Source organism: Hippopotamus amphibius, chromosome 16 (genome assembly GCF_030028045.1).
Source record: "Hippopotamus amphibius kiboko isolate mHipAmp2 chromosome 16, mHipAmp2.hap2, whole genome shotgun sequence".
Lineage (NCBI taxonomy): Eukaryota > Metazoa > Chordata > Mammalia > Artiodactyla > Hippopotamidae > Hippopotamus > Hippopotamus amphibius.
In genome coordinates this window covers 61759715-61780929 of record NC_080201.1, presented here as the reverse complement: position 1 = coordinate 61780929, position 21215 = coordinate 61759715, and the positions used below count along the sequence as shown (strand labels likewise).

General features: G+C 43.9%; 2 protein-coding genes across 13 annotated transcripts in view; one reads left to right on the top strand and one right to left on the bottom strand.

Annotated features, from left to right (window-relative positions):
• The window catches only part of LOC130838297 (zinc finger protein 208-like), a 325381-nt gene that overhangs the window by 165486 nt on the left and 138680 nt on the right, over window positions 1-21215 (bottom strand).
• Window positions 6368-21215, top strand: part of LOC130838288 (zinc finger protein 160-like) — a 53734-nt gene continuing 38886 nt past the window's right edge. For 9 of the 12 annotated variants that reach the window (XR_009049650.1, XR_009049649.1, XM_057711163.1 and 6 more), the window contains exon 1: window positions 6378-6541. The gene's annotated coding sequence lies outside the window, so the exon portion shown is untranslated. Of the gene's footprint in view, window positions 6542-21215 lie in introns of all 12 variants that reach the window. The other 3 variants (XM_057711159.1, XM_057711161.1, XM_057711160.1) reach the window with 3 other exon arrangements.

Below are 21215 nucleotides of genomic sequence, written 5' to 3'. Positions count from 1 at the left end.
GAAATATCTATATTAAAACTTGAAAAATTATTTTATTTCGTTTAGGTTGAACTAGAGCTCAAAGGAAGTAAATCTGTAATTTAGAAAACACTAAGGCCTCTAATAATTCTTGCCTCATTTGGGACACCTCAGAGACTGGCCACGAGTTGCATAGAACATTATACTCTCGGGCTATAGGACAAAGTCAGTTGGTATATCTCTTCCCACAATTATCCTTGACTACCTTGTCACTTAATATCATTAATAAGGGGTGTTTTACTTCGATCTGCAGAATGTTTTCTCAAACATCCTTCTCCTTTACCTTCTTCTGTTTTTGAGGTGTGAATATGAAATTCCAAAATTCTTAATTAATTTTTAATTAATTATGGTAGCCATTTAACACAACTAGCTAATAATATTTGGGGGGCGGAGAATGTCTGGGATTATTGTTTCCACATAAACAGAACAAACTCTAATAATGAAAAGGGTTTTACCCCTCAGCCTTCACCCTTCTTAGTCATCCAGCAGTCATGTTGCTATGAGGACACGGAAGACTAAGTGGTCCTGGAGGAAGAAGGGGCAGAGGACCCATCACACCGCACACAGCTCCCTCTGGACTTCCTGTTAGGTGAGAATGATAAACCTCCTACTTGTTTGATTCACTGTTTTCTAGGCAGTCTGTCACTTACTAAAACAAACAAACCTGTTCTGCCTGACAAATGAGATTATTATTTGGTATTGGGAGTAGAATGGAGCATTGGGGAGGGAATCTTGAAATTAATATTTGGTGGATTATAAAAATTCCATGAAAACATTCCTTTGCTAATGAGTTAGATCTGTTTAGCACATGTTGCCTAAAAATGTGTGAAGAAAATGCCAGCGTGACCATTTATGACAGATGCTTAGTACGCTAGGCTGGAAAGTTATGGAAGTAAGGAATTCGTTGTCAAATATAATTATATCCTGACCATTTGACCTACTAATCTCTGATTGTACCTGTTACAGAAACTTTCTTCTTTGCACTGATAAAATGCATTCATGCATTCTATCAGTAAGAAATGATTCTGGGACTTCCTTGGTGGTCCATTGGTTACGATTCCATGATTCAAATGCAGGGGGTGCAGATTTGATCCCTGGTGGGAGAATTAGGATTCCACATGCCACGTGGTGTGGCCAAAAAATTAAAAAAAAATTTTTTTAGTAAGTAAATAAAAATGTGACAGAGAGGGAGAGCATCTCTCTTTCCCCCTTTGGGGGTGGGAGGGGGAAGAAATGATTCTAATGATTGATGATATCGCAGGAAACAAAATCAATGCCTTACCTTCCAGTAGCTTATATTCCATAAGGGTAATTCAGCAATAAGTAAGATACAATGTTTAAGTGTACAGTGAAGGTGTACATGTACAATGATAGAGTGACCAGGTGTCCTAACGTAAACCATGTGTTCAGGAAATGCCCAGATGAGAAGAGGAAGTAAGTTACAGGATTGAGAGATGAAGAGGTCATTGGTGACTCTGGAAAAGAAAGTATCAGTGGATGGTAGATGTGAAAGCTTGCTTGGATGGGGTTCACAGGAGATTTGGAGGCAAGAGTTGAAGACAGAGGGATTTCCCTGGTGGCCCAGTGATTAAGCACCACGCGTCTACTGCAGGGGGTGCAGGTTCGATCCTTGGTCAGAGCATTAAGATCCCACATGCCGTGAAATGCGGCCAAAAAAAAACCAAATAAAGACAAAGCATAAACATGTCTTTCGTATGTTGTGCTCTGAAATGAAGCACAGAAAAGAGACTAGCGGGGCTGTAGTTAATTGAGAATGTTTTGTTTTAAAGATGGTAGAGGGCATAAAAAGGGGTGGGTGTGTGTGTTGGTCTTTGTGTGTAAGACAGACAACACCACCAGTTGTGTATGCTGATGAAAATAAACCCCTAAAATGGAAATACAGGATGCAATGGAGGAAGGATGCCCTGCCGTCCTGACACAGAGTGGAGCTGCCAACAAGGGCACAACCGCAGGGTCAGCGACAGCCAGGAGCGGGGACAGCCTGTTCACAGTCGGTACTGAGGAGAGAACCCAGGCCCTGGGGCAGATGGTGAGCCAGCTGGAGGAGACCGCCTCCCTTCGCTCCAGGGGCTCAATGAAGAAGAAACAGGGTGTTGGAGAGAAAAGATGGAAGAAGATGAATCGGACTTATGAGGGCCTGTAAAGGAGAGCTATGGCACAGACACACAGGGAATGGGAGGGAACAGAGCCAGGAATTTGAAGTGAGACCAGGCAGTACGGGTGAATGTTTTTCTCCAGCTGTGATGAGGCACCCGGGGACAGCACAGAGGAGGCAGAGCTGGATGTGATGGGATGTCTGGGAGAGCAAGGAAGTAGGGAGCCTGTGAGAGAAAGAACATCAGTCCTTTGCTTTGGGGCATTTGACTTGCAGGGCTGTAAGAAACTGCAAGGGTGTGCTTGTCTCCATCATCTAAAAATAACCTGGATATGGTAGGGGAGTGTATTCCATTGGTTTACCCTGATGCAGGCAATAAAACCTGGAATAGAGTATGTACTCCAGGTGTAGTCAGCAAATTAATGAGAACACAAAGTTGCACTAGTACCTGCTCCAGCATGGTCTTCACTTTGGGGGACTGATGTGTGCAGGGGTCCTTTGCCCTGGAAAGTGAGGAGGGAGCTGCCCAGGAACAGAAGAGGCAGGTGGAGCCAAGGATCCTCCATCCAGGCAATGCCCCTTACCCTCAAAAGGTGCACAGGGCAAGTGTAAGTTCAACCACGAGCACAGTGAGCTCATCCAAGGGGTAGCCGCCTCAGGCTGAGCAGACCCCCTTTGGAAATAAAAGAGCCTAAAATCAGCAGAAAGAGGAGAGGTGTCCTGGCTGCCTAGGCCCCTCGATGGAGAAGAGTTCTTGATTGTCTGTGATGACACTGGCTTAAATATTCACAGCCTCAAATGCTGACTTGATTTGGTTTGTTGGGATTGTGAAACCAACAGAATGTAGAACAGCAGGAAGTTGGTGTCTGAACAGAACAGTAGAGGGGAAGCTGGAAGACTTGAGGGAGGAAACGTAGGCAAGGGACAGATAAACCACTTTTCTTCCTCAGGGCACCTACTTGTGAAAGTATCACCATTACTATTCTAGAGAAGACAGTGTAAAAATATGCATGTAGAATCACTGCCTGTTTGGCAGAAAGACAGACTTCTTTTCTAAATGTGACCCCATTAGCTCACCCCATTCTATTCTAAATGCTGAACACCTTTAAATATTATTGAGGGTGGAAATGAAGTTATTGGACTATAATCTAGTTTTACTTTCTCTAGCGTTTCTATTAAAGAGACTATACCTCCCTACTAAATGTCCATAGAAATAATGCAAAACTGATTATTCTTAGGTCAAAATAATCCTAATGTCCTCTGGAGACTTGTAGTTTACAAGCTTCATTATCCACACCTGAACATTCAGAAATAGAAAACAAAGAGCTAAAATGCCTTCCAATTTTAAAATAAAAAATAAACTTTCCAGGTACTCTCAGAATGAATGTATAGTGAATTTGAAATTACATTATATTTAGATCTTATTGATATGTATATGATGATGTGAACAAATTTATCTCAGGTGTGGAATAGAATAACAGTTATTAAAAACTGCAGGGCTGGGGCTTCCTAGGTGGTGCAGTGATTGAGAATCCGCCTGCCAATGCAGGGGACACGGGTTCGATACCTGCTCCAGGAAGATCCCACATGCCGTGGAGCAACTAAGCCCATGCACCACAACTATTGAGCCTGCGCTTTAGAGCCCGTGAGCCACAACTATTGAGCCCACGTGTTGCAACTACTGAAGCCCCCCGCGCCTAGAGCCTGTGCTCTGCAACAAGAGATGCCACGGCAATTAGGAGCCCACGCACCACAATGAAGAGTAACCCCCACTCACCACAACTAAAAAGAAAACCCGCACACAGCAAAAAAGACCCAACATAGCCAATAAAATAAATAAATAATTAAAAAAAAAAAAAAAACTGCAGGGCTTCCCTGGTGGCATGGTGGTTAATTCGCTTCCCAATTCAGGGGACATGGGTTAGATCCCTGGGCTGGGAATATCCCACACGCCACAAAGCCTGTACTCCACAACGACTGAGCCTGTGCTCTAGAGCCCAAGAGCCACAACTACTGAGTCCATGCACCACAACTACTGAAGCCTGCATGCCTAGAGCCCATGCTCTGAAACAAGAGAAGCCACTGCAATGAGAAACCCACACACCACAACAAAGAGCAGCCCCCACTCACCACAACTAGAGAAGGCCCGTGTGCAGCAACAAAGACCCAATGCAGTACTTACTTATGACCTTATTAACAATAATAGCTATACTACTTGTATTCTGCCTATTTTACAAGATTATTGTTTCTTGCATTACCAAATGTGTGACCAAGCCACCAATAAAAATAATAGTGACTATGTGACTTGAAACAGTTGGCCATATATAGTCCTATGAGATCAATGATTATAATAGTGTAACTCTAGCTATGAGAAGAAGCAACAAGAGGGAACCTGGACCATAACAGACTAGTAAGACAGGTGGTCCAGAGGCTTTTATCTACTGTTACCCGGGCCTAGTCGAGGCATGTAGCACATTGAGTAGCCTATCAACAAAATCCTCGCCTGACCTGGTAATGAGCATTCCTAGTGCCATGGGACAAATTGGTCATGAAATGCCTCCCAAGCCTTGGTTGAAATTAGGACCAAAAGGGAAGGGATTGTAAAACAGAATGTTGCCCACCATCCAGTTCTACAAGAATCAAGACATTAGCCTCCAGAGTCACTGACCTACAGCCATCCTGACAGGAACTCAGGGGGAACGTACGGAAGAGGCACTTTGTGCTCTGGGAAAAGGTGGCAGGACTCGCCCACAGATAGATAATTTTATGAACCCAGTTTTGTGCATCTTCTCATCGTTAAAAAAGCACTGAAACCATTAAGACATCTGTTCCTCACCAATAGCAGTAAACTCTTACCAATATGTGTGCTTGAATTGCCCTGTATCCCTTCACCAAAAATCACATCTATACTGGCCACCACCCTTACCTCTTCAGAACAGTCCTCAGAATTTTCTGAGAGACTGTCTCCCAGGTTATGATCCTCATGTTGTCTTGAACAAAAGCATGTTCCATCCCTTTTTTATTTTATTTTTTATTTTTATTTTTTTATTTTTATTTTATTTTATTTTTTGGGCACACGGGCTTAGTTGCTCCGCGGCATGTGGGATCTTCCTGGAGCTGGGATTGAACCCGTGACCTCTGCACTGGCAGGCGGATTCTTAACCACTGCGCCACCTAGGAAGCCCCCATCCCTTTTTTAGATTGACTTTTTTTGTCAGCAAATTTATACAGTTCATAAAAATGTTTTTTAAAGCAAAGATTAGGGACCTAAATTGTCACTTCTTAGCCCTCCACACCTCACATCCAGGTCTTGCCCCCATGAAAGTCTCTGGAACTGAACACAGTTGAATTTGGCCTCCAGGAGCATAGAAACAAAACGCTGTTCATAGCGTTTTAGTATTAAATAGCCCACTCTACCCAGGGAGAGTTTTGCACTTCATATTCTAGTTTTTAATCCTTAGATAATGACGTTTGTTTGTTATGCATAAATTAATTCTAACTGCAGGCAATGTTCCTAGAACTAACCACTGCCCCACGTTAATCCTTCACTGAGACCGCAGTTCTCTCAGTTAAGGAGGAGCGTTCAACCCGCTGGCAAAAATAGCTTTTGACTTACAGCGTTTTCAGCTTGTTAAGAAGAAAACATCTTAATTTCCAAAATAAGTGGCCCACTGTAGGCTTTCAATTTAAAACTGTTAGAGACAGTAACTTACACGAAGTAGGAAGCAATGCTACATCACAAGACACAAAGACCCTCATGCATGTCCAAACCTGGAAAAGATAACTTGGATGGAAGCTAAGGGATACACAGGCCACGCCCCCAGCCGGCATCCGCCCCTCCCCCGCGCAGTCGCTGCGCAGGCCTGGGCGCCTCACGCTCCGCCCCTTGCTACTGGTACTCCGCTCAGGCCCCGCCCATAGTCCGTATGCGCAAGCGCAGTTTCTTTCAGCCCGGGAAGCGAACAGTGTGGAGCAAAGGTCGCCCTGGGAAGCGTTGAGTTAACGTTGTTTTCGAGGTTAAACTCGCAGTCCCCTCTCCAGATAGACACTTAAAGTGAGCAGTTTCAGAGTATAGGGAAGCACCTCCTCCCTCCCCGCCTCCGGCCGCGCCGCCCGGCGCTCCCTGCTCGGACCGGGACACCCTCCTCGCCCCGCCCCTCGCCGCTAGCGCCCAGGCCCCGCCCCCGGAAGCCCAGCCTCAGACTGTGCGCGCGCAGCTTCTTCAGGAAGGGGAAGAGGACGGTGCGGAGCGGAGGCTGAGCTGTGCCGCGTGCCTCTGGTTCGTGTTGTAAGTCTGAGCTGCGCAGTCCCCGTAACTCCACCCTCAGGGTCTTGGGAGTCACTACGGACCTTAAGTCCGAGCACCCGGCCTTCCGCCCCGAGTAAATCCAGACGTCGGCGTTACTGGTAGGATATATTTTCCTCTGGGTTTGAGAATACGACAAAAACTGGTCATAACCGATTAAGCCCAAGATGGTGGAAGATCTGAGGCGGGTCCCGGTGCCCTTGGCGTTTCCACCTTCGGTCCACGTAGACGCCACCTTTCGAAACATTTTCCTGCTTAAAACCCACTACTCCCTCCGCCTTCCTCTGTAAAGTCTTAACTCCGCGAGGTGGATTCGCGCCCCCCAGCCTCGCCCCCTCGGCCCTTGGAGGCGGCGCCGGCCGCCCGGCTCCCGGAGAGGCCGCGTCCCCTCCCTGGTCCTGGGATTCTGGGGAGCCCGCCTCTCCTGAGATCCCCCCTCCGTCCCCGCGTTTTCCTCAGGCCTGTCCTTCTGCCCCGCAGGCCTCCCCTTCCTAGTCAGCCCTTCCCCTCACCTCGTGTAGGGGGAGGTGACCTGGGCCAGCCGTGTGACACCAACTCCATTGGAAAATGGTCCCTTCCTGTCCGCGGGCATCTTCTTAAGTTGCCATCATTGTAAATATGGGGGCCAGGGGGGTTGTGACGAGACGGTAGAATGAAAGCAATTAAGTCTTGATTGTAGCAGGTGAATCAAATAGAGAAGTCAGTTAAAAAGCCCGATCTCCAGGGGTTAGAGAGCAGCGTAGGGAGAGGGGGTAGGAGTGGGCGCAACAGTGATGAGGCCCATCACACAGGGAATTGGGGGAAAGGATAAAAGAGTTGGAACCTTGGCCTTCAGAGCAAGTTGGTGGTAGGAGAGGAAGAGGACTAGAAGAGCAGAGGAAGAGAGAGAGAGTAGGAAAGAAGCATCCAACCGGGGTGCCAGAGAGTGGGGAGGAAGGGAGTGTAACAGGGAGAGAAGTGAAACCGCACACCTCAGAGTGGGGCTCAAACCCAGCCAGAACTCAGATTGGAACCTGAACTCACAGGCTGGGACTCGAACCCACCATCTTTTAATTAATGTCGCACAGCTGGTCTTGGGACGGAATGAAGCTCAGGTTCTTTACATCTCAGTGCAGAAGGAATTCAGCGAGAGGCAAACTGATGGGTAAGAAGTAGATTTATTGAGAGAGATACACACTCCGTAGAGTGTAGGCCCTCTCAGGAGGCGAGAGGCCCTGGGATATGCACATTCCATAGACAGAATGCAGTCGGACTCAGAAGGTGAGAGTGGCCTGAAATATGGGGTGGTTAGTTTTTAGGGGCTGAGTAATTTCATAGTCTAACGAGTGGGAGGATTATTCCAAGTATTTCAGGGAGAGGTAGAGATTTCCAGGAATTGGGCAACCGTTCATATTTTGGCTTTTTATGGTTGGCCTTGGTACTACCATAACACCTGTGGGTGTGTCATTTAGCTAATGTACTACAATGAGCGTATAATGAGGCTCAGAGTCTACTGGAAGTCAGATCTTCCACCATCTTGGGCCTAACCAGCTATAACCAGTTTTTGTCGTATTCTCAACAGCTGTGTCATTCTTTTAAAGGTTGTGCCCTGGCCCCTTCCCTCATGTCTCAGGAATGGTGTGACCCAGAGGGCAGAGAGGGAGGAGAGGTGGAGAAGAAAGAAGCAGAAATAACGGAGATTGAGGGCACTCAGGTTGGGGAGAAAGAGCAACAAGAGGGAGAACAGGTTGCAGAGTGGGGGCAGGATAGGTGTGAAGGAAGAAATAGGAGGGCAGGGGAGCAGAGGGGAAGAGAAAGACAGAGAAAGAAATAGGGAGACAGGTAAACAGAATGAAATGGAAGCACCTAGTAGTGCAGGTAGAGGGGAACTGGATTTGGATGGTTGGTGAGTTGTTTGGATGTGGATGATTAAGTTGTGATAATATTGATTTGTGGCTTTAGAATCTAATACATTTAAAATTTGTTTAAATTGGGACTTCTGGCGGTCCAGTGGTTAAGACTCCATGCTTCCACTGCAAGAGACACAGGTTTGATCCTGGTCAGGAAACTAAGATCCTGCATGCCATGCAGTGCAGCCAAAAAAAATTTTTTTGTTGTTTACATTATGCAGATGAGGGTGGGAATTGCAAAGCGCCGGCTACAAGGCTTGTGCATTTTATAAGTACTTGTATGCAAAGATAACGTTTGCCCACCGTGTTCAGCCAGGGGGCAGTGACTTGATACACTCAGTTGTGGGTCACCCCCTTCCCTTTTCCTGACATGGGGTGGAGGACGGGAGAGGACAAGTGGTGCAAGAAATGACAGACTGTGTCACTACATGGTGTGTTTATGTATTATCTATTTATGGCTGCGTTGGGTCTTCGTTGCTGCATGTGGGCTTTCTCTAGTTGCTGCAAGTGGGGGCTACTCTTGTTGCGGAGCACGGCTTCTCAGTGCGGTGGCTTCTCTTGTTGCAGAGCACAGGCTCTAGAGCCCAGGCTCAGGAGTCGTAGCGCACGGGCCTAGTTGCTCCGTGGCATGTGGGATCTTCCGGAACAATTGAAAGTGTTTTTTTGTGTGTGACTTTTTCATTTCTTTACATATAATTCTTTTTGTAGCTTGAAATAAATTTTAGTACATACAATTTTGACTTTCCTGTGAATAATTATTAACTTATGGAATAAGCTTTGGTGGCCTTCTGTAATCAACTCGTGCTTTTCTAAATATATATTATCAATTTTTTAAAACTTTGACACCAGAATTTTTAGATTTAAAAAAAAATTCCTAAATGTTTCAGGTGTATTCGAGGCCAGCGTACTTTCTCCTTTTTATCCTATATATTGGAAATGTTCTTTGATAACTAGTAAATACTTTTAGACTGTTTTGATGAGTACTTGGAAAGATGTCAGTGAAAACTTTTACACTGAAAACTTAGTTTAACTAGTTAGCTTCGTAATAATCAGTTTTCTTCCCTTTCATGTGAGCTGTGAGCTCACATGAAGGTGTTTCCCTCAGGTCCTTCTTGATTGTCACTGCAAATAATGAATGATGGGCTGGATTGACTTGGAATCTTCTTCCAACAGAGCCCCTCTATTCATGATGAAGACGTTTGCTCAGAGCTTATTTCTGAGTTGACCCCTTACAGTGTTTTTTTTCCACAGCTATGTTTTTGCAGTTCTGTATTTTTAAATTATTTTACTGTGATTTTTCTGGAAAAGAAGAATTAAATGCTTAGTATCAGTGTGATCAGACCTCGAAAGAGAAGTTTCCTTTGCTCAGGAACATGAACGATGGTCCCAATGTTTGGTTTTTTTTTTTTGGTCCCAATGTTTTAAATGGGACAGGTGCAAGCAGAAATTCTAAGTCTGATAATCCCTACATCCCTGGCATGTCTGTTTCTCATGTTTCCTCTGCCTCTTCAGACTGTAATTGCTGCCTTTGATATGCCTTGTACTTTTTCTCTGGATAGACATGATGCACTGAGTAAAAGCAGTTGCTGTCAATGAGCCTTTAGTAATGTGATGAAGGAGGGTGGGGAGAGGGGAAGTGTTCAGAGTTCTATGAGTAGGTCTCTGTCTTTTAGTGAGCCTATAACTCTGGACTGTTGCCGGGGTCCAGCCCAGGCAGGATCCAGGGAGTCCCTTGGGAGGGGTAGAGTCGGCGAGAAAAAAAAGGAGACAGAGACAGGAGAGAGAGAGAGAGTGAGAGTGTGAGAGTGAGAGAGAGAGAGAGAGAGTGACTTTAATTTTTGCTTGGGTCTTATATATCTTACATCTTGCTTTGTGGATTTTTCCATTAGGGGCCCCATATCCCTCCCCCAAATGTCCCATTGATTCCGCCGGGGGCCAGTCCTTAGTCAGGTGATGAGTCTTCTATGTAATCATTAGTTCTTATCAGTTCTTCGCGTTCTTGCCCATAAACAATCGAACAGTTTTTTCCCCATGCTTAACATTACCATTCTTGTTTTAACCCTCCAGTGGTTACAAGGGGGAGGGGAACACAGGATAACAATCTCTAAGGGCAGGCCTCTCAGGCGCCCAGGCTTGAAGTGACAAACACATTGTTAGCAGGTTAAGCTTAATCAGTGAGCTACATTCTCTATGCTACGTGACAGCAGACATACAGGACATGGACATAACATAGATACCCGTAATATTCTGTTCTTATAAGGGAAGAGTGCATGGGATATTTTATAGGCAACTTTAGTTTGACGGACCCTCACTTCAGAGGTTTGGGATAATTGTGATTGGGTGAGGCAGCATTCCTGATCACAATGCATGGCCCATTACGGCCGAATTGCCAGCAGGGCCCAAGGGTGGGGACAATAAGTTTAAACATTCCTCCATTACCCGGGCCCCCTAAGGGTCTAAATGTGATTTGTTTGCGGCCCATAGAATTTCCACAACACCAAGAAAGCGGGGGGGGGGGGGTAGCCACCATTCTTGAAGGCAGCGTTGGCGCCCCTCACCCAGAGAGCTCATTATTCCTAGAAAGAAAAAGTACACAAAGGAGACTCATAGTGAAACTGAATCTCGGGGAACTCCGGTACTTCCAAGATGCCTGCTTTGCAGCTCTCCCGAACCGAAGGTGCCTTCATTGGAATTCCCGCCTTGCAGGCCATTCCCGAAGTGCTCGGCCTTGCCTGAGCCTTTAGGCAATCCCCGGACGGCTCCCGGCAGACTGTGAACTGCATATATAATTCTCATTCTTCCTTCTGTAGGACAGGATGACTAGCATGGTCTGCAGTTGGGTGTTTCCCTTCCAGCAAGTCAGTTAGGTTCAAAACCCCAGCAGGTAAGGCTATGGTTAAATAGTCTCACCTGTGGACAGGCCTTTTAAAAAAGAACAGCGTGCTCAGGTGTGTTTCGGAATAGTTCCTTTTTCTCTCTTCCTGGTGGAAGCTCCAGAGTCTTTTTCTCCAATATTTACTATGAGAATTTGGTGGAGCTCCTGGAGGTGAAACTCACAGTTGCATGGAGGGGCCCACCTATGACTGCATCCCTTGGAGTCTTTAATTCCTGGACTTGTCTGCTCTGAGCCTCCAGCAGTTTGTCAATTACAGTTCAACTTTTTTTCTTTTCTTTTCTTTTTAAACTCTGGGACCAGTTCTAGTGGAGTTTCAGCTCATGAGTTTCTGCTCCAGTAAGTTGTGATGCTTTTTGTCTGCTTCTCTGTCTCTCCAGTTATGGATTCAGTTGTTTGCTCTGTGACCTTACTTTTCTTTTTTTTTGAAAATAAATTTTCTTTATTAGTTATCTATTTTATACATATTAGTGTATATATGTCAAACCCAGTCTCCCAATTCATCCCACCCCCCTGGCTTCCTCCCCTCTTGGTGTCCATACGTTTGTTCTCTACATCTGTGTCTGTTTCTGCCTTGCAGACCAGTTCATCTGTACCATTTTTCTAGATTCCACATATATGTGTTGACCTTACTTTTCTTAAAGTTGTTGATTTTTTAGTTTGTTCAGCCTTTTACTTGTTGTTAGAACAAAGTTGCAACTTCCAGTCTCCTTTCAAGCAGTTTCAAGACACATGGGGAAATTTTAATTTTTTTTGTATATCTAAGACATTTAATAGATTACTTTGTATTTTCTCTTTAGTATGGGATATTTAATATTTCAAAAGATAAAGGTGACCATGTGGTTTATCCTCCTTATAAAGGACTGAGATTTCACCATTAGAAATCTATATGTGCTTTCATATAAATTTTTCAGCCTAAGTGAATTATGTGCTTTACTTAAACTATTTTAAATAAGGACTTCCCTGCGGTCCAGTGGTTAAGACTTTGCCTTCCAATGCAGGGGGTGCAGGTTTTATCCCTGGCCAGGGAACTAAGATCCCACATGCCTCTAGGCCAAAAAAACCAAAATGTAAAGCAGAAGCAATATTGTAAGAAATTCAATAAAGACTTTAAAAATGGCTCACATTAAAAAAAAATCTTTAAAAAATTTTTAAAAAATATTTGATTTTTACCAGGCTTTTAAGATTTTATTCATTAAGTATCTTCATGGACCTATTCTGAGCAGAAGCTGTTACTAGTGATGGTTAAAATATAGTTTGAAGACAGAATGGTGTGTCTTTACGGAGCTTCCAGGGAGCTTTTTATTTAAATAACTTATTTTTTATTTGTAAAATTTCCATGTTGTCCTTCTTATAAAATTTTATGTTTCTTTGCTTAAAATGTCTACCTTTTTTATTTACTTCAAGCATGTGTTTCTTTACCACATAGAGCATGGTTTTATAATAGCTGCTTTAAAATCTTTATCTGATCATTTTATCATCTGTCATCCCAGAATCAACGTCTCTTAATTGCCTTTTCCCTTGGGAATGACTCCTGTTTTTCCTCCGTTTTGGTATGTTAAGTATTTTTGTTACTGTTGTTATTATTTCCTGGATGTTGTGAGTTGTGTAGACTCTGGGTTTTGTTATAACCCTCTGGAGAGCGTTGATGGTTTGTTTCTGTAGAGATGGAATGTATTTTGTTCAGACTGCCAGTTGTGTTTAGCCTTTTGTTGCAATGGCTCAAGTCTCAGTTGTTTGCTCAAAACCTTGGTCATGCTGATTTGGGCCTGTCTCATTTGAACCCGTGAGGTTCTGGAGTTAGGCTGAAATTTTGCTGGTGGTTCAAATGTCAGCTGAGGGCTCGAAGTTGTTGCTAGGCTAATTTGGGTTTGCGCAAAGCACGCATGGTTCACACACGTGAGGCTGGGAGTTTTATGGGCATCTACACAGAAATGCTGGTGCCTCTTTTCAAGCTTCCTCTCCTCTAGGATTTCTTCCCATACTCTGGTCTAACTGACTTTGTTCCCATTGTTCCCTGGCCAGAAATACTCAAATTTCCTGTCAAAGCTTTGGCTGCACGTGCTACGTGCCACTGTGCAAGTACTGTCTACCTTTGGTGCAAAACCATGAAAGGAGAAACAAAAATAAAACCAGGGCAGTCACCTGCGACTGGCTCATTCCCATCACCCATCTGCTCTTGTTTACTGTGGAGTCCTCAAGCAGTGTTTGTTTTCTTTTGTAATGTATCCAAATTTACTACTGTAATTAGTGAGAGGTCTGGGCGCTAGTGGTTTAGATCTCATGGGCAGTATGGGGACTTCCATAGGGCTTGCATTTTTTATTTGTTTGATTTTATTGGCTGCATTGGGTCTTTATTGCTGTGTGCAGACTTTAGTTTTGGCGTGTGGGGGCTACTCTTTGTTTCGGTGCCTCAGCTTCTCATTGCGCTGGCTTCTCGTTGCGAAGCAAGGGCTCTAGGCGCTCAGGCTTCAGTAGTTGCAGCATGCGTGCTCACTAGTTGTGGCAAGCAGGCTGTAGAGCACAGGCTCAGTAATTGTGGCGCATGGGCTTAGTTGCTCCGCGGCATGTGGGATCTTCCCAGACCAGAAATCGAACCTGTGTCCCCTGCATTGGCAGGCGGATTTTTAACCATGCCACCAGGGAAGTCCGTGGCTTGCATTTTTATTAACTACATATTTCCCTTTGACAATGAGACATTGAAGGAGTTGCCATCCACGTTTTGAAAGTAGTATGTTTGTAGCATCTCTGAACGTGTGTCTGGTGAGTCCGTGAATGGTACAGGTTTCTGAACCAGTAGTGGTTTTAGCACTAAACTGAACCCATGTGATAATTAATTGGCACCAGTTAGGTAAACGTCCCTTAGGGCTGCCCAGCTGTTTGGCAAGAAAGTAAGATTGGGAAATCAACTTTCATCTTTGCTATTTAAAATCACCCATATCCATTATTTTTGAATTTGAGCATCTGCTGTCTCTTCTGAAAATTGAACACACACATCTGTCTTAGTAAGCTGCTGGATTTAAACAACAGAAAGGTTTCTGTTAAAGTAAATATTTAAAAACAAATCCTCTTGCTGCTACAGCTCTATCAGGTACTCACATGCAACTCACTTTTAAACTGGAAAATAATTTCACTCAAATTACACACTTTCATGCTTTAGTAGCTTATTGCTAAGAGGGGACAAAAGGTAATACAGTTATCTATTAGTTGAGTGCTTAATCTTTATGTGGTAACTGCCATAGGCAAATCCAAATTAATGATTAGATTTCCAAAGAAAATTTTTATTTTCTTGCTGATGGCAGTCAATCTGGCATGGTATGTGTGGACCCTGTTGTTAAATGTTTTGAGCCAGCAAAATGTTTTACAACACACAGCAGTAAAACTTACTATTGATTGAATTATTCATATATGTTCCCAAGATGAAGATGGGGAGAAAATCATGGCATCAGTAAATACAGGCTACAATTCTATTTTACTAGTCCTCTGAAGACCATCCCGCAAGTCTGTAACAATTTTCTCATTAATTCTCTCTTTATTTGTATGTTATATCCCTTGTGTTGGGTAAGTGGGTGTGTAATTGACTTTAATGTTATAACACCACATTGACTTCTCTCTTTTTCTTGGTCTGAGAACTGTATTCTTTTTAATACATCTTTACTGGAGTATAATTGCTTTACAATGTTTTGTTTCCACTGTACAACAAAGTGAATCAGCTATATGTACACATATATCCCCATATCTCCTCCTTCTTGAACCTCCCTCCCACCCTCCCTATCCCACCCCTTTAGGTCATCACAAAGTACCCAGCTGATCTCCCTGTGCTATGCAGCAGCGTCCCACTAGCTATCTATTTTACTTTTGGTAGTGTATATATGTCAGTGCAACTTTCTCAGTACGTCCCAGCTTTCCCCCCATCAGCCGCCTTCCTTGAGTCCCTTCTCTGCATCTGCATCTTTATTGCTGCCCTGCCATTAGAATCATCAGTACCATTTTTCTAGATTCTATATATATGCATTAGCATGGGGTATTTGTTTTTGAGAACTTTATTTTTGTTACAGTTTCTTAAAGCTCATGGCCCTAAATTGAATACATTGTGTATAAAAGTTTTTATGATTCTTAGAATCAAAATAGCATTTGCCATTTTTATAAATTACCTAGAGTGTAATGATGAAATAGAGAAATTGTCTTTTTTACCTATGAAAATGACGCTATTTTCATGAAAGAAACTTCAAAAATAGATTTAATAGTTATATATAAAAGCAAATTGAGAATAAGTGAGATGTTTCTGACTTTTGACCTTTTGACGAATTCTTTTCTTCCAAAAACCTCACTGTTGATTATTTCATAAAGAAAATAAATAGTATTAAGAGGAAAGTATTCTCATGTAGAAAAATAAGTAGGTCTCTAGGCGCCTCTGTGAGGTTGCTAGGGCTGCTGTAACAAAGTTCCACAAACCAATTCTCTTATTTGTTTTTTTGTTTGTTTATTGGCTGCATTGGATCTTGTTTGCTGCACACAGGCTTTGTCTAGTTGCAGTGAGCAGGGACTACTCTTTGTTGTGGTGCGTGGGCTTCTCAGTGCAGTGGCTTCTCTTGTTGCAGAGCATGGGCTCTAGGCACATGGGCTTCAGTAGTTACAGCACGTGGGCTCAAAGTTGTGGCTCACAGGCTCTAGAGCGCAGGCTCAGTAGTTGTGCATGGGCTTAGCTTCTCTGCGGCGTGTGGGATCTTCCCAGCCCAGAGACTGAACCCATGTCCCCTGCATTGGCAGGCGGATTCTTAACCAATGCACCACCAGGGAAGTCCCCCTCAGCTGAGTCTCTTAAACAACAGAAATTTATTGCCTTACAGTTGAAGAGACTAGACATCAGAGATCAAGGTGTCGGCCTGGTTGGTCCCTTCTGAGACCTGTGAGGGACAGTGTTACTTGCCTCCCTCCTAGCTTCTGGTGGTTTCCTGATAATCACTGTCATTCCTTGGCATAGCTGTTTTTCTACCTAAGAAAAATCTTCATGCTCACATGCCATTTTCCCTGTGTGTCTGTGTCCAAATTTCCTTTTCTTATAAGGATACCAGTCACATTGGATTAGCATACTCACCAATGACCTCATTTTAAACTTGATCATCTCTGTGAAGACCTATCTCCAATAAGGTCACGTTCTAAGGTACTAGGAGTTTGGACTCCAGCGTATCTTTTCTGAGGAGAAACAGTTCAACCCATAATAGCATCCCAAGTCAGGAAGTGTGTGAGCTAGAGATTTATTTATTAATCATTCCCTTGCTTTTACATATTTAGGTAATTTCCAAGAATATAACAACCCACTTCTGTTTATCTCTCTCTATTCAGTTTCTGCTTGTTTTAGGGAAAAGAAATACATCTATGAAAATTTAATAAAGCAAAGTATTTAATTCTGTAAGGACGTTTCAATATAACAACAAACAACTCATTCATTTTCTCTTTCATAAAAATAAATATTTTTGAGTACTCTGGGAAAACAGACTTTCATTTCATTAAGAAGAACTCAGAGGGTTCTTCCCTCTGGTGGGTCGAGTGGCTCTGGACTTGTGCAAATTTAGAAGTTGTGTCTAAGCATTAAAAAAAAAAAAAAACTTGAATTTTCTAATTGTTGCACTTCTCCAAGAAAATTTTCTTTTATTAATGCAATGAAATAAATAAGTAAATACATAGGACAGGGGATAAGGACAGACTCTGCCCACTGGCCCTTCAGGTGACCTCAGAATTCATTTACACTCGGTTCTGTTCTGTAAACTCGGACCTTCTCAGAAATGTCTCCCTTCTAGGCCTCAAGGAGATGAGATGAGATGAGAGACTAGACCAGAACTTCGCAGTCTGAGCAACACTGACCCCTGAAAGCATTGGCCAAATTGATGTGTGTCCATGTGTGGCAGTTCTTGGAAAGAGTGTGCAGTTGTAATTAGAATTTTAAGTGGGTCCCAGTCCTCCCAGAATGAAAAACAAAAATGTTGGGATGGAAGCAGGAACATAGGCTCAGAGTGAGAGTGACCATCGTCAGTCATCTTTCTCTGCATTGAGTGTAAAGCTAAAGGGCATTTATGTCGATTCTTACACTCAGACCTCCACTGGCTCGTACTTGCCCTCAGGACAAATCCTGACTCCTCACTGTGGCTACTCAGCCCTGTATCATCCTCGGGGCCCTGCCAGTGTCTCCAGCCTCATCCTGGGAGCTGATCCTGTTCTCATGGTTCCCTCTGCCCCGGGCACATTCACCTTTTATCTGCTCCCAAACACCAACATGTTTTCTGTCTCAGATCTTAGCTTCTGTTCTTACCTTTGGCCTTTAAGTCACCATGGCTCAGGCCCCTTGTCCTCCTTCAGCTCTAGGCTCAGGGAGATCTCCCTACCCCCGCTTGACAATCTCTGTCACATTCACAAGGTTTTATTGCCTCTGTATCAATCACTGTCACCAGACATGCCCTTCTCCATGGATTATTTTGAGTCTTTTCTGTTTTCCCTCCATTGAAGGGCACACAGTTTTCCTCTTTTTTCCCAGGATGATGGCAGTACCTCGCTTTGAGAATGTGTTTAGAAGCGAGGACTGTGGGTTGGGCTGAGTAATCCTCAGGGAAGACCAATGGACTTGAACAAGTGATGATGATGGTTTGTATATTTGTTCTGGAAATTTCAACTTTTTAAAAAAAAATTCTTTTCCATTATAGGTTTATCATAGAATATTGAGTATAGTTCCCTGTGCTATACAGTAGGACTTTATTGTTTATCCATCTGCTCACCCCAACCTCCCACTCCATCCCTCCCCTAGTCCTCTCCACCTTGGCAACTGTGAGTCTGTTTCGTAAATAGTTTCATTTGTGTCATATTTTCGATTCCACATGTAAGAGGTATATGGTATTTATCTTTCTGATTTACTTCACTTTGTATGATAATCTCTAGTTATAGCCATGTTGCTGCAAATGGCATTATTGCGTTCTTTTTATGGCTGAATAGTATTCCGTTGTGTGTGGGGGGGTATGTGTATCACATCTTTATCCATTCATCTGTCGATGGACATTTAGGTTGTTTCCATGTCTTGGCTATTGTAAATAGTGCTGCTAAGAACATAGAGGTGCATGTATCTTTCTGAATTATAGGGTTTTTTTTTTTTTTTCTGTCTGGATATATGCCCAGGGTTTGGATTGCTGGTAATTCTATTTGGAAATTTCAGCTTTAATTGATCCTTACCCTCTGTGGCTATGTAACTACTCAAAAGAAGAGCAAAAAAGATGTAGAGACCCCTAGTAAGCACTTCAGACAGGTATCCTCAGGCAGTGTGCTGAGGTGTCCCCATGTGTAGTCTGCTGTGTCACTGCTCCACTGTACTGCTCAGGTCTTCCAGGCTCTACACATCCGGGGACCGTTGCCACCTTGAAAAGAGCTTTGCCTTCCAGCAGTTCATCTGTTCAGAGTCAGGGATACTGACTTCACTGTGTTAAAGGTAGGCAGAAGGTCAAGAACGTGAGGGGGCATGAAATGAAGGGGGCCCCACTGAAAGAGCTAGGATATCTTGCAGTTAGCTGTGAGTGGGGAGAAAAGGAGACCGTGAGACCTGGGGCATCTCTCTCGGTGACTTCCTCACTGAATTCAGTTGCCTTTGTATCTGGACTCTATATTGTCTATATTGTCCCCAGTTGCTGGCAAGTTTTCCCAGGAGGGCCAACTTCTTGATCTTCATACAGAACACCTAGCACCCTTTGGGTGGCAGCATTCATATTGCGATGCCTGTGCCCAGAACTCTCTGTGCCTTTTAGGCCTTTTTGCTCAATCATGCATGGAGGAGAGGTAGTAACATGGGGAAAGTAGAGGGGAGCCTGTAGGAGTCTGCAGGAGGGATGTGGAAGGAAGTGCTGTCATCTAGAAGAGCCCAGTGAATGGTGTGTGCTCCTGTTCCTTGTGGGATCAACGGATGTGTGGAGTGTTGGGAAGGCATGTCTCAGTTCCGTCTGGAGCACCTGGAAGTAGGTTTATAGGTGGTTGTGGACCGCATGGTATTGTTTGGATGCCATAGTGTCAGCTCGGGTCACCTGGGACACACATGCTGAAACGGATTTGCGAGCACTAGTGTTAATTGGGCAGGTCATGGTCATACCAAGGAGGAACGTGAGAAGTGGAATTAGGCAGAGAGAATTAACATCCTGCAGTGACGGTAGAACCAAGGCCTGAGCTGAGCCCACAGGGAGCTCTGGGTGCAAGAGGTTGGTGCCTTAGTCCCAAGGTGCTGGGTCTAGAGGATGCCCCACGGCTTCCATCCCACATGCTGACTTTTGTTGGTTCTATGGCAGGCAAGAATCATCGTGCAACCCATGGAGCAATAGAGGAGAAATCTTAGAAATCACTTTGTGGGTTACTTTTGATATTTTTGAGTATTTTGGGTTACAACTGAAGAATGTTTTAGATGCACTTCGAAAGATACAAAGGAGAAGCTGCAGTGTTTGCTTGAAAGATGTGCGGTCTCATGGGGCACGTGCATTGGTGGAGACGTCTCACTGTTAGATTTGGAGATGACAGTGTTTGGGCTGGGGTCACTGAATGAAAATATAGTGTCTTGGGTCTAGAGGGTCCTTAGATGTCTTCATGTGTATGACTCCATCATGAATGCACAAGTTATTAGAGGTGGGAATGTTTTCTGGTATTTTATAGCAGGATAGGAGGGGGATATTATGGGGTATAAGGAGACTGTGTTGGACCCCATGAGAATTTGTAAGTTTGTTTTGAGTCCAGAAGGGAAATTATGAGTACTAAGCTTCAAATGGCAGAAGGTCTTCATCAGGGAAGTCTTGTTATGTATGGGTCTATGGGCACAAGTTAACAGGAGACAAAGTCCTGTGATATAGGGAAAGATTTTTCCAAGAAGCAGAGGGTGGGAACACCACGGTTATCTGCAGTCCAGAGGCTCATCCTTGGGAAGCCATATGAGACTTTCTTGTTGCCAGGCCAGTGCTGGTTACTCTATTATCCTCTCCCTTTCTGTCCCAGGACCCGCAGACACACACGCGTGCGGGCACACAGTAAGGAGAACAGGGAGCCCTTGTGCACTATTGATGGGAATGTAAAAATGGTACGGGTATTGTGGAAAACAATATGGAGCTTCCTCAACTTAAAAAAAGAACAGGCACAAAATCTATCCAAACCATTCTGGCTAGATATTCAGTGGAAACGAAAGTGATATTTTGAGGGAAACATCTGCGCTCCAGTGAGCATTACTGCATTCACAATAGCCAAGATGTAGAAAGAGCCAGAATGTCTGTTGACAAATGGATAAGGAAAATGTGGGTGGGGGGGTGTGTGTGTGTGTACAAAAGCAAAGAAATGTTAGCCATAAAAATGAAGAATTTTGCCATTTATGACAAAATAAATGAACCTAGAGAACGTTAGGTGAAATAGGCCTCACAGAGAAAGACAGATGTAGAAACTAGAAATGTCAGACTTATACAGACATAGAGTAGAAAGGTTGTTACCAGGAGCTGGGTAGTGGGGAAAACGGGGAGATGTTGGTCAAAGGGTACAAACTAATAGGTATAAAATGAGTAAGTCCTGGGGACCTGATATACATCGTGCTGACTGTAGTTATTCATACTGTGTTTCTGTATACCTGTAATTTGCTGAGGGAGCATCGCGTAAGTGCTCTCACTGCTCAGACACAAAATGGTAATTGTGAGTTGATGGAGGTGTGAATTACTTGATTGTGATCACTATTTCACAGCGTATACATCTGTCAAATAATCACATTGTACACCTTATATGTGCACCATTTTTATTCATCAGTTGTACCTTGATTAAGCAGGAAAAGGAAAAGGAGGTGTGCTGGGCTTGCCTCTGCTGAGTGGTGCTCAACCCAGGCTTCCTGTTAGATCAGTGAGGCATTTTGCATATACATGTTTTATACTCCCTGACCAGAGATTCCCCTTCAGATAGCTGTGGTGAGGCCCAGCCTCAATAATAATTTGAGGAGCCCTGTGA